Source organism: Prinia subflava, chromosome 2 (assembly GCF_021018805.1).
Source record: "Prinia subflava isolate CZ2003 ecotype Zambia chromosome 2, Cam_Psub_1.2, whole genome shotgun sequence".
Classification (NCBI taxonomy): domain Eukaryota; kingdom Metazoa; phylum Chordata; class Aves; order Passeriformes; family Cisticolidae; genus Prinia; species Prinia subflava.
Genome location: NC_086248.1, coordinates 97,524,406 through 97,536,900, shown reverse-complemented (window position 1 = coordinate 97,536,900; position 12,495 = coordinate 97,524,406). Strand labels below are relative to the sequence as shown.

General features: G+C 42.3%; 1 long non-coding RNA gene across 1 annotated transcript in view; it reads left to right on the top strand.

Annotated features, from left to right (window-relative positions):
* Positions 1 to 12,495, top strand: part of LOC134547345 (uncharacterized) — a 54,490-nt gene that overhangs the window by 32,558 nt on the left and 9,437 nt on the right. Inside the window, exons 7-8 of the long non-coding RNA XR_010079449.1 lie at positions 1,081 to 1,185; positions 2,509 to 2,583. This is a non-coding gene — a long non-coding RNA (uncharacterized LOC134547345). The remainder of the gene's footprint in view (positions 1 to 1,080; positions 1,186 to 2,508; positions 2,584 to 12,495) is intronic.

Genomic DNA, 12,495 nt, shown 5'->3' with positions numbered 1-12,495 from the left:
CCTTCAAAGGCTCTGTCTACCTTTGGTCTTTGAAGTGAGCTCTTGAGTTCCTTTTCACTGGACACTTTATCCAGCTGGAGATTTTTTTAATAGGAATTTTTCTGATGAATTGAATCCTTCACACATTTTATGCTCTGCTGCTTTGTTAAGTTTAACATTAGGGAAAGGAATAATTTTGACTGCAGTCAGGTTTTCCACAACTGAGAATAATTTTATTGCCCTTTACTTTTACAGGAAGCATAAGTGTCTGACACAAATTTGAGATAATAGTAAAAATATTTATCTGTTTTAAAAAATTTTACAACTTCAAAGCTAAAGTATTGACGGTCTGAACTGTGCTGCTCTTCAGCTCACTGGCATCTGTCAGTCCAGCTGAGCTTGCCATAGATCTGTGCAGGAGAACAGTCTTTCTTCTGTGGGGTGAAGGGATGGGAATTGGTTTTACAAGCCCAGTTGCCCTTTATCAGCAGCTTTAGAAGCTAAACTGGCAGCTTTTTGTATCTCTCAAAAGTGCTGCTCTGCTGCATGAAGGGCTCACAGGTACCTACTCTGGACTAAAATTTATTGACAAACACATTCCTTTCTTCTTTCCACATTCTCTCTAGATACTCCCTTTTTGCTCTCACCCTGATGGACAAATGCAAAGAGGTATAGGTCTTGTGCAACCTAGCAAAGGGTTTTAGGAAAAAACCTCATGTACTTCAACCTTCATGGAAGCAGAAGAACATGGGTATGTGAAACCCAGCTGTCTTTCTTAGAGTGCATATCTTACCTGCCTCCTTTGTAGCATGAGGCAAAAAATCTGTCTTAGCTCAGTGTTCCTCTTCTGTAGCCTAAAATGAGTAATGGGAAGACAAATAGTTGTTTTGGTCTTTCCATCCATGAGTGTTACTTCCATGCAGCTTTCAGTCAGAATGACTTTTCACATGTTTTTTCCTAGCTGTATCACATGAGAAGCATCTGACCTGAGAGCAAGTTAAGAGGCTTTTTGAGCAAAGCCTTGCTCTATCATATGGACATCAAAAATATTTCTGCTTTTTTTTTTTTTTTTTTTTTTTTTTTTTTTTTTTTTTTTTACAGATCTGTGCAGTAATTTCCGTACAGGATCTCTCACAGATAATGCAGAGTGTGCTCATTGCCAGGGAAATCACATGCCCAGCTGCATCCCAGCTCCCTGCCTTGGAGGTCAGTGTCTCTTGCCAGGCTGGTGGTTGTTCTGAAGTACACAGGAACATCCTCTGGGATTGCCCTAATGTGTCCCATTGTGGTACTGAGATGTTCATGGCAGGAAATCTCAGGGAGGTTCTGGTCATAAAGTGTTGCAGTCCTCCAAATATATCCAAGGAATTGTGACTGTTTTATTTCAGGAGATGTAAATAATACCCGGAAATGGGACTACTGACACAAATCCAAACAGAGATGCTCCCTTGGCTTTTGAATGGAAACAGACATGATACCATCTGTCAAAATAACATTAAAACCTCTTGTGCTTGCACAGAAGATATGAATAGGGCCAGGCCCAGCACACTGGAGTTTTGTTCTGGAATGGACAGTATTTTCCAGGAGTCTTGCTCAGTTTATTCCACTCCATAGATTTGCAGTCCCTCAAGGAAAGGTCATTACTGAATACCAAAGCGAACATTTTTCTCATAACTGAAGGAGATCTCATTCATGAGAGGGCTTAGCAAGCAGCCAGGCTCATGACGGAGTGCCACCTGTGGGCAGGAATCCTGTATTGGCATCACACTCCTGTGAGGATTTTATAGAGTGTTCCCTCACTGGTGTATCCCTGATGCCTCCAGTGTAACCAGACAGTTCAGGCTGAAGCCCCGGTACTGAAGAGTGTGGAATATCCTTCTGTCTGAAACAGAGCTGAGTGCACATTCAAAGTCCCCTAGATGGGGCACTGCAGATCCCCTGTAGGCCACAGGTCTGAAGCTTGGAAGCTCACCTTTGTGCTGAGGGGATACTCGCAAGATGTGTTGTGAGTGTTCACTCAATACAAATCCCCCACGGTGCTGCACAGACCTGAGAGCACCTCATGGTCCATTCCTTCCAGGTCTGCAGCATCACAGGAGCTGTGTGGATGCCTTCTTTCTAAAGGATATAGAATTAAGCTCAATATGAGATTGTCTCAAAACAGACAAGGCCAAAGGGGTGGGAGGAGAATAGGAATTGAATCTGGTAACGTGTGCAGTCACAAAGCAGTCAGTGATGCATACAAGTCAATGGAATGCCACCAAACTCTTGCTTTCAGGCACAGATCCTTGTCAGGCCCACCAAGCAGGAGCTACAGTGGGAGTGCCCAGTGCCTGCCTGGGAGCAGAGCTCCTGCTGCCACCGTGTCCTCTGGGCCACAGCCTTTCTCAGACAGCTTCTCCTGCCTCCTTATGTACAAGTTTTGTACGGTTTTGCTAAAGGATGAAATTTCCCTTTCGGAGACAAATGCACCAGTCTGACAAGCAGCATTATGCCTTTAAGGTTGTTACTGTCTCTTTGGCTTTTCAGATCTTGGGACAAATCCTTCAGGGCAATCCCAGGCTCCAAGCAATCATCAGACCTCTTCATGTGACTTGGAAAACTGTGAGTTCACACTGCTCTGTTCTTTTTGAAGGCAATGGTTTTAGCTGAAACGACGCCTGTCCTGGGAAAAAGAAAAGCAAATGTCTAACATCTTTTAAAAATGCACATGGAAAGAAAAAAAAAAAAACCCCTAAAAAGATAATAACAGTTCCTCGTTAAGTTCCCCATAACTGCTCAGATGAACTATATCATTGATTTGGGCCTGTTGGTGGCCATGATGAGAGGGACATGAGTAAGGAATGTGAATTATACATTCATATTCAAATAAATCCTTCCCGGTTTCGCTGGAAGGAGATTCCCCATGCACACGCTGTGAAGGAGCGTCTCGCTGTGCCCGCTAGGGGACAGAGCTCTGCCGCGTACATCCCTCTCCTCGGGAGTGCCATGAGCTCCGACATCTACAGCTCCGCCCCGGGACTCTCTGGGATAAGCCTTTCAGGGAATTTTCAGTGCCATCAGGTCCCTGCAAAACACATTCTCTGTTCGTATTGCCCTCCATGGAGAATGTATCTGTGAAATGACTCGTGCTACGACACTCCTGACGCTACAAGAACGATGGATTTGAAGCCGTGTTATTTGCTGGATTCCACCTCGCTCAGATCGAGCTCAGCTTGTTTCTGCTGGCACAGTCGTATCGTGACCAGTGTTCCCACTGCTAGAGCTGCAACTGTAGCAGCAATGGCAAGAACACTGAGAAAATGTAGGCAAAACTGTATTTTTCACACCCCTAAGGGACAAGGAGGAAAATGTTGTATTTTGATTTTTGTTTATAAAAGGTGCAAGGTTTAGTTGCTTTCTGTTTCTGTGCTTCACTTATGTTAAGCAGCAGTTTTCCAGTCAGTTGTTACAGCTCTGCAAGTTTTTCTGCACAGAAGCACTTAAAATAGTTTATCTTAGTAACTTCTAAAGTAAATTCAATGAGTTTGTTTTAAACTCCTTACCCTTCAGCAGGAGTGGCAACTCCTAAAATAGCTTTTACTGGCATTTAGTTTATTTAACTTTACATTAGCAACATTTAATCAAGCCCTAAATTAGGTTTTGAATGGACCTAGTTAAACTGGATCAAGCTAGTTTGATTCTCAATTATTCAGTAACTGAAGATTTTATTACATATTAAAATAAATTAAATAAGAGATTTTTTAGAGGGATTTTCTACTGATCAAAGCAGGTTAAAGGCACATCTGCAGTTAAACCACAGTTAAACTATGGCTTTTCAAAACCCTGAGGCTTTCTTTTCCCTCTTGTACAGTGAAACTGTAAGTTGAAGGGAAAAACAAAGTATTTTATATATCAAAGGCATTCAAGCATAGATCTCAAATTAAGGAAATAACAGTAACTAGTACCTCCTCATCTTCTTCTTTATAACTTCCCTCCTTTTTTCCACATCTGACAAGCATCAATTGCTTAAAGAAAAACTTCAGAAGTGAATTATTTTAAAATTCTGCACAGTATTGTACATTGCTGATGAATAGTACTTCTCATCTGTAACTTTTTGTAAGCACACCTTTATTGTCATTCCATTGCCATATTTCATCCAAATCACCTTGGTGTTCCCATACATTCCCAGATGTTTCCACATAACAATAATACAGGTTTCCAGGGCAACAAAACTTTGCAGGCAGTACGGGAGACACTCATCCTTGGTCAAAAAGTGTCTTCATGAAACAGCCATGCTGCAGCTGCCACAAACAGCCAGAGTTGATTGTTGGCATGGGATAAACTCTATTTTCTGTTCCTGTTTGTCTCCTAAAGCCTGTGTAGAGTCTGGAGATCATTATATGTATATATATGTATGGCGGATATTTAACAGCTCACAAAATGACACAGAACAGTCAAGGAGAGAGAAATGAAAGAACATCACAGAGATCTGACATTGTCAAGGTGAAGTTAGCCTGTCCAAAAGTCATTATTCAATAGATTGTTACAGAGGAGAGGATATTGCAACTAAATGAAAATAACAAAGATTAAACTGAATGCAAGCTACAGGTTTTCCAAAATGTCTGTGGTATCTGTGGAGGCGTATTGTTTTTTTCCTAAAGCCATATGAGGAACTGGATATTTGCACAAATAGAAACAGTGTGGGCCTAATATATGGAAGCTGGGAAAATAGCAGAAAAGAGAATGCACTGGGAAAATAGCAGAAAAGAGAATGCACTGCAGTAGAGCCAAAGTGAGCACCTGAGCAAAGGGAGGTGTGGCACCACAGTCTGGGTTGGTGCTCACTGATGCGGTCTGAATTCCCTGACGTTTCCAACTGCAGAGTGGCCTTGAGAAAATCTAGACCTGTGTCAGGCAGTCAGCTTGGCTTCCTCTTGGTTCAGTCAGGAGTTTTTCCGTGCTTGAAATCCCTGCTAAGAGAATGCCACCACCACTCTGTGGACACATTGCCTGGCAGTCACCAAGCAGCTCAACTCCAGCATCTGTGCTGTCACTGAAGGCAGTGTAAAACTCAGCAAGACAGAGGGTGGGTGTAGTGCTGTCAGGGGAGCTGCAATACCCCTATCCAAAAGAAAAAAATTACAGTTCTTCGTGGCATGTAGGGAAGATGCAGTTTCCTCATCTACCCTATGAAGTCAGATGAGTTTACTCATACAAATGTCAGGATAAAGCAAATACAACTCCATAGATACCTCCAGGTTATTTGTGGACAGCTTGTATTCCAATGTGAATACAAAAGCTAACACCCAAATCAGATGTATTATTTAAAAAGAAGATTACTTCACTATATTGGAAAAGGAAACATTAATTGTGGTAACTTTCTGTGTGAGCTACAGTAGCATTTGAGACCAACATGTCCCATGTACTCATCTCAAATGCTGAATCTGAGACACCTTGGACCTTGTTTTCATGTGTGCTGAGCAGACAATAGCCCACACTTGTGCAAGTCACGAGGTTCGTGAAGGTCATGAGGTTCATGAAAGTCATGGCTTTCATTAAGGAAACAAGACTGGTTTCCTTTTAGACATGCAGAAATCCAGCCACTGCAAATCAGTTTTTAAAATATTGTCTTCACCTTTCCCTGCCTTGGTTTTCCCATCTGCGTGGGGAAGATGATAATCCCCCGAGTGAGAAGTGCCTCGAGGCAGCCCCTCCAGGGAGGGGGAGGGCAGCAAAGTGCTATGCTGTTCATGGAGATGAGCAGTGCCCACTGTACTGCACACAATGCCAACACTTAGATAATTTCTCATCTACCTCTGCTTTCCTCCCTGATCTGCATTTCTGTATCCTGTGTCTTTCTCAGAGCTTTTCACACCCCTGTTTATTGCAACATGTATACAGGAGGTTCCATAACAACTTGAGATTCATTTACTTTTTCCACCCAACGCAGCTATATCAGAAACCCGTTAAAACATTTCACCTCTTAATTTCTTGTCTCAGACAGCCACTGTGACACTTCTTATAAACTCAACGCCTACTCTGCTTATTCAGGGAAGATTCCCTGTGAGTGCTGAATCAAGTCTAGCCCTCAGATCCCAAGCTGCAGTTAAAACAGCCAGTGCCACAGCAGATGCACTCAGTAGGTGATGGCAGAGGAGTGCTCCTAGACCTTGAAAAGATGAAGTTGTTCCTGCTGTAGAGCTTCTGTCTGAACACAGAACCTCTTTCTGACTCTAATCCCAGTGCTGAGCTAATATGTCTAATGGCTTCTGAAGAGCTACCTTGTGCACACTGAGTAAAACAGCACTTCTGGGAGCCTTGAACCACCAGAACCAGAGTAGCTTTGCTGCAGAAAGGAAGTTGGAAATTTGAGCAGCGAGGAAAGAAGAGCTTCTGGCTTGGGCACTGAATTTAGAATGCTTTTAGTCCAGGCTGGCTTCCCAATTCCTGCACAGAAGTACTAAATATTCATAGCGATAAGAACCTTTCTGACACCTGACTTGGAGAGTAAACTCTTGGGCAAAGAGACTCCTGCATGTTATATACACATGCTTTTCATTTATGTTTATGAGGTTCTGACTCATAAGCTAATTTGAATAAATTTTGAGTTGGGTAGCTGAGCCAAATGAATCAGAGTTGGACTGAAATTGTTTTGAACTGATCCATAGTAGAGATATATGGGTTGTATTTGCATTCACAAGAAAAACTGTAAAATGTTGCTCTGGTTTGTGGAACATACTTTACTCAACCCAAAATGAAATCCTTCCTTCTTATAGTGGAAAAAAAGAGTTAAATAGTAGATTAACATTATAAAATAGCTGATGGTAGTGGCCACCTCTTCTGCAAACACAAGCAGTCATGTAGGCAGTGTAAAACCCACATCTGAAAGGATGTGACCCACATCTCTCATTTCTCACAGAAGCATCTCAAAGCTGTTTTACATCCACCAGATTTAGTCAAAGGGAGGAACTCTGTCTAATGTTCTGTCTATTTTGGTCTTGTTGTAAAGTCAATACATTTCTGACATAATTCCTTTCTGAAGGAACTTTGTTGAAATAGTTCCTTTCTATGTTAACAACATAATTTTTGGTTCAGCCAAGCTATACTGCAAAGTTGATGAACAGCTAATCACTCTAATCATGTGCTGAAAGAGGTCAGTTGTCAACATCCCTTATTACTGTTTGTGGTTTATTTGAACTATTCAATTGATTTCTATAAATAGGATATAATCTCCCAATGAAATCTATAAAGAGTGGAAACAGCACACAAATGATACCAGCCTCCTGTGTACCTTTATAGAAGGACTTACAGTGATGGGAGGCTTTTTGCTGTAAAATGGTTCTTGTGAAGTCTGAAACAAGCATAGGTTGACTCATGGAAGAAAAATTGAATCATAAAGAATAGCTACTCAAACATACACAGCAATGAACCCAAACACCTTCATTAGTGTCTGCAAATTGTCAAATTGACTCTAACCACAATATGAGCTGACCAATCCTCACCGCTGGAGAAAGAAGAGCTAAAAAGAGAAAGCAAGAATGACAGATGAGACAAAGAATTGATAATACAGAAACTTTTAACTCTGCTGCCTTCAAAACTAAGACTATTTTGGAAGTCTGCAGTCCAATTTATGTCAGGTGTTCTGAGAAAACACATCAAACTTTTGAATATGGATCATGGTGCAACACAGAATTCTAAACAAATACCTGCAGGGTTGCATTGCCCATCTCATTCCAGAAAGCAATGCATCTTTCTTCATCTTTTCCTAACGTTCTTCTGTGCTTCCTTATCCTCTTGTCATCCTAATTCAGGGTCCATCCTGCCAGATGCTGAGCTCACCATGGTGCTTGTGCTGCCAAGAGCTGAGTGCCCTTGAAGGCATTGTTCACTTGAGTTTAGTCACAAGGTCTCTGTTTTCCTTGGTTTCCAAAGTTTCCTGATGGCCAGCAATATTATATGGTGATAAACAATAGTATGAACTGTTCTCCAGAAGGAGGGAGAGAAGGAGGAGGGAGAGAAGGAAAGAAGAAAGGAAAGGAAAGGTGGGGAGAAAAGCAAGAAGAAGGGTGAAGGGGAACAAAGGGAGGGAAGGAGTGGAAAGAGAATTGCTTCCTGAACAGCACTTGTTCTGGCAAATCCCAGAGTCCCTGAGTGATGCCATTGTTGAGCATTCAGCAGTCACTGAGCACTGGACTGTGTCATTTCCAGTGTGCCATAAAAGCACATCCACTCACCACGGAGACAGGAAGGACAGTGTGTGACTCCTGTAGGACAGCTGTGCAGCTTTGCCAGCTGCAATGCTGTCATTACATCCCCCATGTAATGTAGGATGGACAGGAAAACCCCAAACCTGTTCCTTGCACTCTCCCTTAGTCTGACCTGATGGGAGGAAGGAGGGTTGACTCACCAGGAAATACAAGTGATGTCTTTTATGGGAATGGCCTTTGCTGCTGGTGCAGCTCCTGGATTATCCACTCGCTGCCCTTTTTCTGGGTTTTGCTGAGCACTCCACTAGTGCCTGGGGCTTTTGGCTTCCCAGGGCTGGGACAAACCAGTTCATCTCTGTGAAAGCAACCCCTCGGGGTGTGGAGACTGGAGAGACAGGACAAGCCAACTAGAAAAAGGTTATTGTTGTGTGGTGAAGTATCAGACGGAGTTGGACACCAACCAGAGTCTGTCTGCAGAGTCATGGTGATAAGGGATCATTCTCCTCCACAGAAGCTGCTCCTACCACAGACTGTATGTATGGACTTCTCCTCAGGCAGCCTTCCTTCAAACCTGGGTCTGGTGAGAGTGCGTCAGGTGCTGGTTTTCACACCACTTACAGGTTCATGGCAGGTGGTGTCATCTCTCTTGAAATAGGGGTCATAATAGAAGAGTACCAAAAAATGCAGAGGAGAAAAGTTAGTCATCATCATTTCCAAACTAGGAAAGACAAAGCTATGATAACTAACAATTTGATTCTAAAAAAGACAAAGGTGGAGATTAAAAAGGCTTCATAGAGGCATTTTACATCTAAAGTTGAGGCTGAATAAAATGTTACAATACAGTTCTGTTAAATCATAACCCTCCTTATGCTTTTGTCATTTGGGAGCAGAGAAGTGTAAAATTCTCCAAAACATCAAAATTAATGTAGAAACGCAAATGTTAGTTGTTTTCAGCCACTTCAATGTGAAATTAATTTGTAGGTATTAACATGATGCTAACATCTATCTTGTCAGCATTCAGCAGATGCCACAAGAAAATATAAATTTTTGGTACAGCAAGATATGGATCAAGTACAAAAAAAGCACAGTATGATGACACTATCTTTCCACTTCCTGGGCTTAAAGTAATCAGAAATAACCAAAACCTATTTTTTCAGTATTTCTGCTGCTAAAAAATACTGTGTCAAGACTTGCTGAGAATAACCTGAGAAACAAGATCAGGACATTCCCTATGGTCCTCATCTCCCACCTTATAAAGGCTTACTGTATATGTACCTACATCTGTCCCACCAGACATCCTGAGAGTGCTTTCATATGCAAAGGAACAGATTTACCTTGCCAAAACCACAGACTGCTGCTGCTAGTGCTTGAAGTTTGTCAGATGAGGCAGATACTAGAGAATCCCTTTCCATTTTGCTGAATTCATGAAGATTTGCATGGACTCCGTTTCAAATATTTGCAGAAGTCTTTTATTTTTGAAGAATGCTTCAGCAACCACTATGCAGTTTCCAGCATCACCCCACCAAATTGACTGGAACCTATTGCTTCCAACAAATTCCCAGAGATTCTTTGGGAAGAAGAGGGATGAAATGCTTTGCTAAGAGCTCTCCTCAAAAAGTAGCACCTATGCTCATTGCCCAGGCCAAAACTTGATCAGCTTTTTCTTCTAATAGAAGTGCAAAAGAAGCAGCAGCAGCAGCTTTTCTATCACATACTGGAGGGACAAGAGAAGCTGAGACGGCCAACTTGTCTGGAACAGAAACTCAAGATGTTTCTGAGGAAGAAGGCTCCATTTTCAATCTATTTTCTTGGTTTGACTAAAGTCTCCAGCTGTGGCCCTTTAACTGCCCAGCCAGGCTTTGTCCTGCTAGACAAGGTGCAAGATGAAAAGCAGTGGTGCCAGCTGCCTGGGGAGCCCAACTAGTAGCTCTCAAATGTCACCGCACACCCGTGGTCATATCACAGCGTGGGCTCTGCCTTTTGGCAAAATGAAGCAGAGGCAGAAGAAGTTGCTAAATCACAGTGGTTGCTTTTCATTTATAAAGCTGCAGATGTTTTGAGCCAAGGGTCAGGAAGTAAATAAAGCTGTGTTTGCATTTCATAAGTCCTGAAAGGTCAGTGCTGCATCCAATTGCCTCTGGGAGCTGGTCCCTGAGGGGGAAGAGGGAAAATATTAGGAGCAGCAGTGCCCCAAACTTGAACCTTTTCAGCTGGGCACCTTTCACCCATGCAGAAATGTTTGTACACTTGTTGTTCTTGAGGTGAAGCTGCTGCTCCACTGCCTGGGCATAGTGCTTTGAGCAGTAGGGCTGGGGCTGCAAGCCACTGCCTCACTGCTGCACTTGTGGGGCTGCTTCTCCTCTAGGCATGGCTTCCCCTTCTCCATGACTGGCACCTCCTGACCTCCTCTATTTACCCTCCTCTATTTACCCTCCTCTATTTACCCTCCTCTATTTACTATAGTGGGTTCTCCAGCTAAAAGATAAGATGCTAAAAGAAAACAGAAATCTGGTGTCTATGTCTCTCCATTTCTTCTGTGCTATAACCCAGCTCTGTGGTTTCATTAGCACTGCTTCAGGTACTGAGGTGATGTTCTAATTTTCAGCAGTGTCTCAGTGGCTGCCTCACAGGATTAACTGTAAATAAAAGATTGCCTAAGTACATTTTCAAAATTAAATAGACAGGAGATACTCATTCCAGCCCTTTCTTGGGTTGGTTTCATGTGCTTTTATATGATATTTACCCTTCAGGAATCCAAACAGCAAAACTAATTATCCTCCACCGAGCTTTCAGATCCAACTCTCTCTGCAAAACTGCTTGTCTTTCAGTAAAGGGAAAATTTGATTCAATGCCTGTAGGAGTCAGTGATTCTCTTCCCTTCAGCATTTGGGTCCAACTCTATGAGTTTTATGAAACACTAACAGCAGTGTGAGGACACTGAATGTGAGTCCAAGAAGTACTGGAATATTATGGGCAGAGCTAATAGAAGCTGGTAGTTTGGGCAGAGCAAGAAGGGTCTCCTTAAGCTGCCTGAGCATCATGGAAGGCCTGGCCCAGATAGACACACAGAGCAAATTGTCTGGACTTTTCTGTTCACCTGCAGGGAGAGGATATGGTGGAAAACAAAGGCCATGCAGGCTGAGAAACTGTAGCAGAGCCAAGCTGAGCCAAGACAGCTGCAGATAAATTGCTACAACAAGAGCTCAGACAGTAACTGTGTCAAAGAACAGCCACTCACTGGACTCGTACAGGGAACCTACCCAGTGTGTTGGCTTCACTCAAGTTCATCGTGCAAACGTGAGACAACAGGAATGAGGAAAAAGGCTTTAGCTATGTTTGGTTTTTACCTCTGTCCTCTCTAAATACAAGAGCCAAGGCCATCAATGCAGTCCAAAGACCCCAGGGTGGTCCTGCCTTGATCCTGCCTTTATTGCTTTCTCTGCTGCTGCTTCCCTGCACTGTGTTGGACATCACATGTCACTGCCTCCATTTTCTGACTTGTGCCATGGGCAGGACTGGCCTCCTCACTGCCAAATGCCCAGAGCTCTTCCATCTGCAGAGTGTTACCTATTCATTCATCCTGTTTACATCACATCAGCTGGGTAAGAGAAAGGCTGGTCCAGTGTGCTTACCTTAAAAGTGGATGGAAAATATTATATCTACCCAGTGGAAACTGATTTGAATTCTGCAGATTATTTAGCATCTTGTATGTAAATCCTTGCTTTCGATCTTTGAATAGTACAAGTGAAAATAGGAAATGTGGAAAAAATACTTCCTCAGAAACAGAAGGGATTTTGAACTGAATTCTGGAAGAGAGAACTTGTTAAGTGTCTTTCCCAGAGATAGATGAATTCTTAATTTTGGTGTACAGTGTAACACCTGATCTGTAGCCTATTCAAATCAATAGGTATTTTTCTTTGGACATAACAGGGTAACATATGCAGACTATAATTTGTGTTTCCAGCTACAATTGTTAGCCTTTTGTGGATTTTTAGTGGATTACCTAAGTGACAGAGAAAGAGCCCAAACTTATTTCAGATGAGATGTAATACACTTTAAGTGAGTCTTCCCAGGGATTGATATGATTTCTTATTCTGAAATCGTTCTGATTATTTCAAATGTAAGCAAAATTAATTAAAGGTTTTCCAACCCTGCTGATACTCAGAACTGCTGCAATAATTTTGTACTTACTGATGAAAAAGCTTCCATAATTTTAAGTGCTTAGTCATATTAACATAAAATATTTGACTGTAATCTCATCCTTCTGTAATGATTTGGAAAACTGAGTGCTCTAGCAGCTATTCCAGATCCATTTGCTTGCAATACA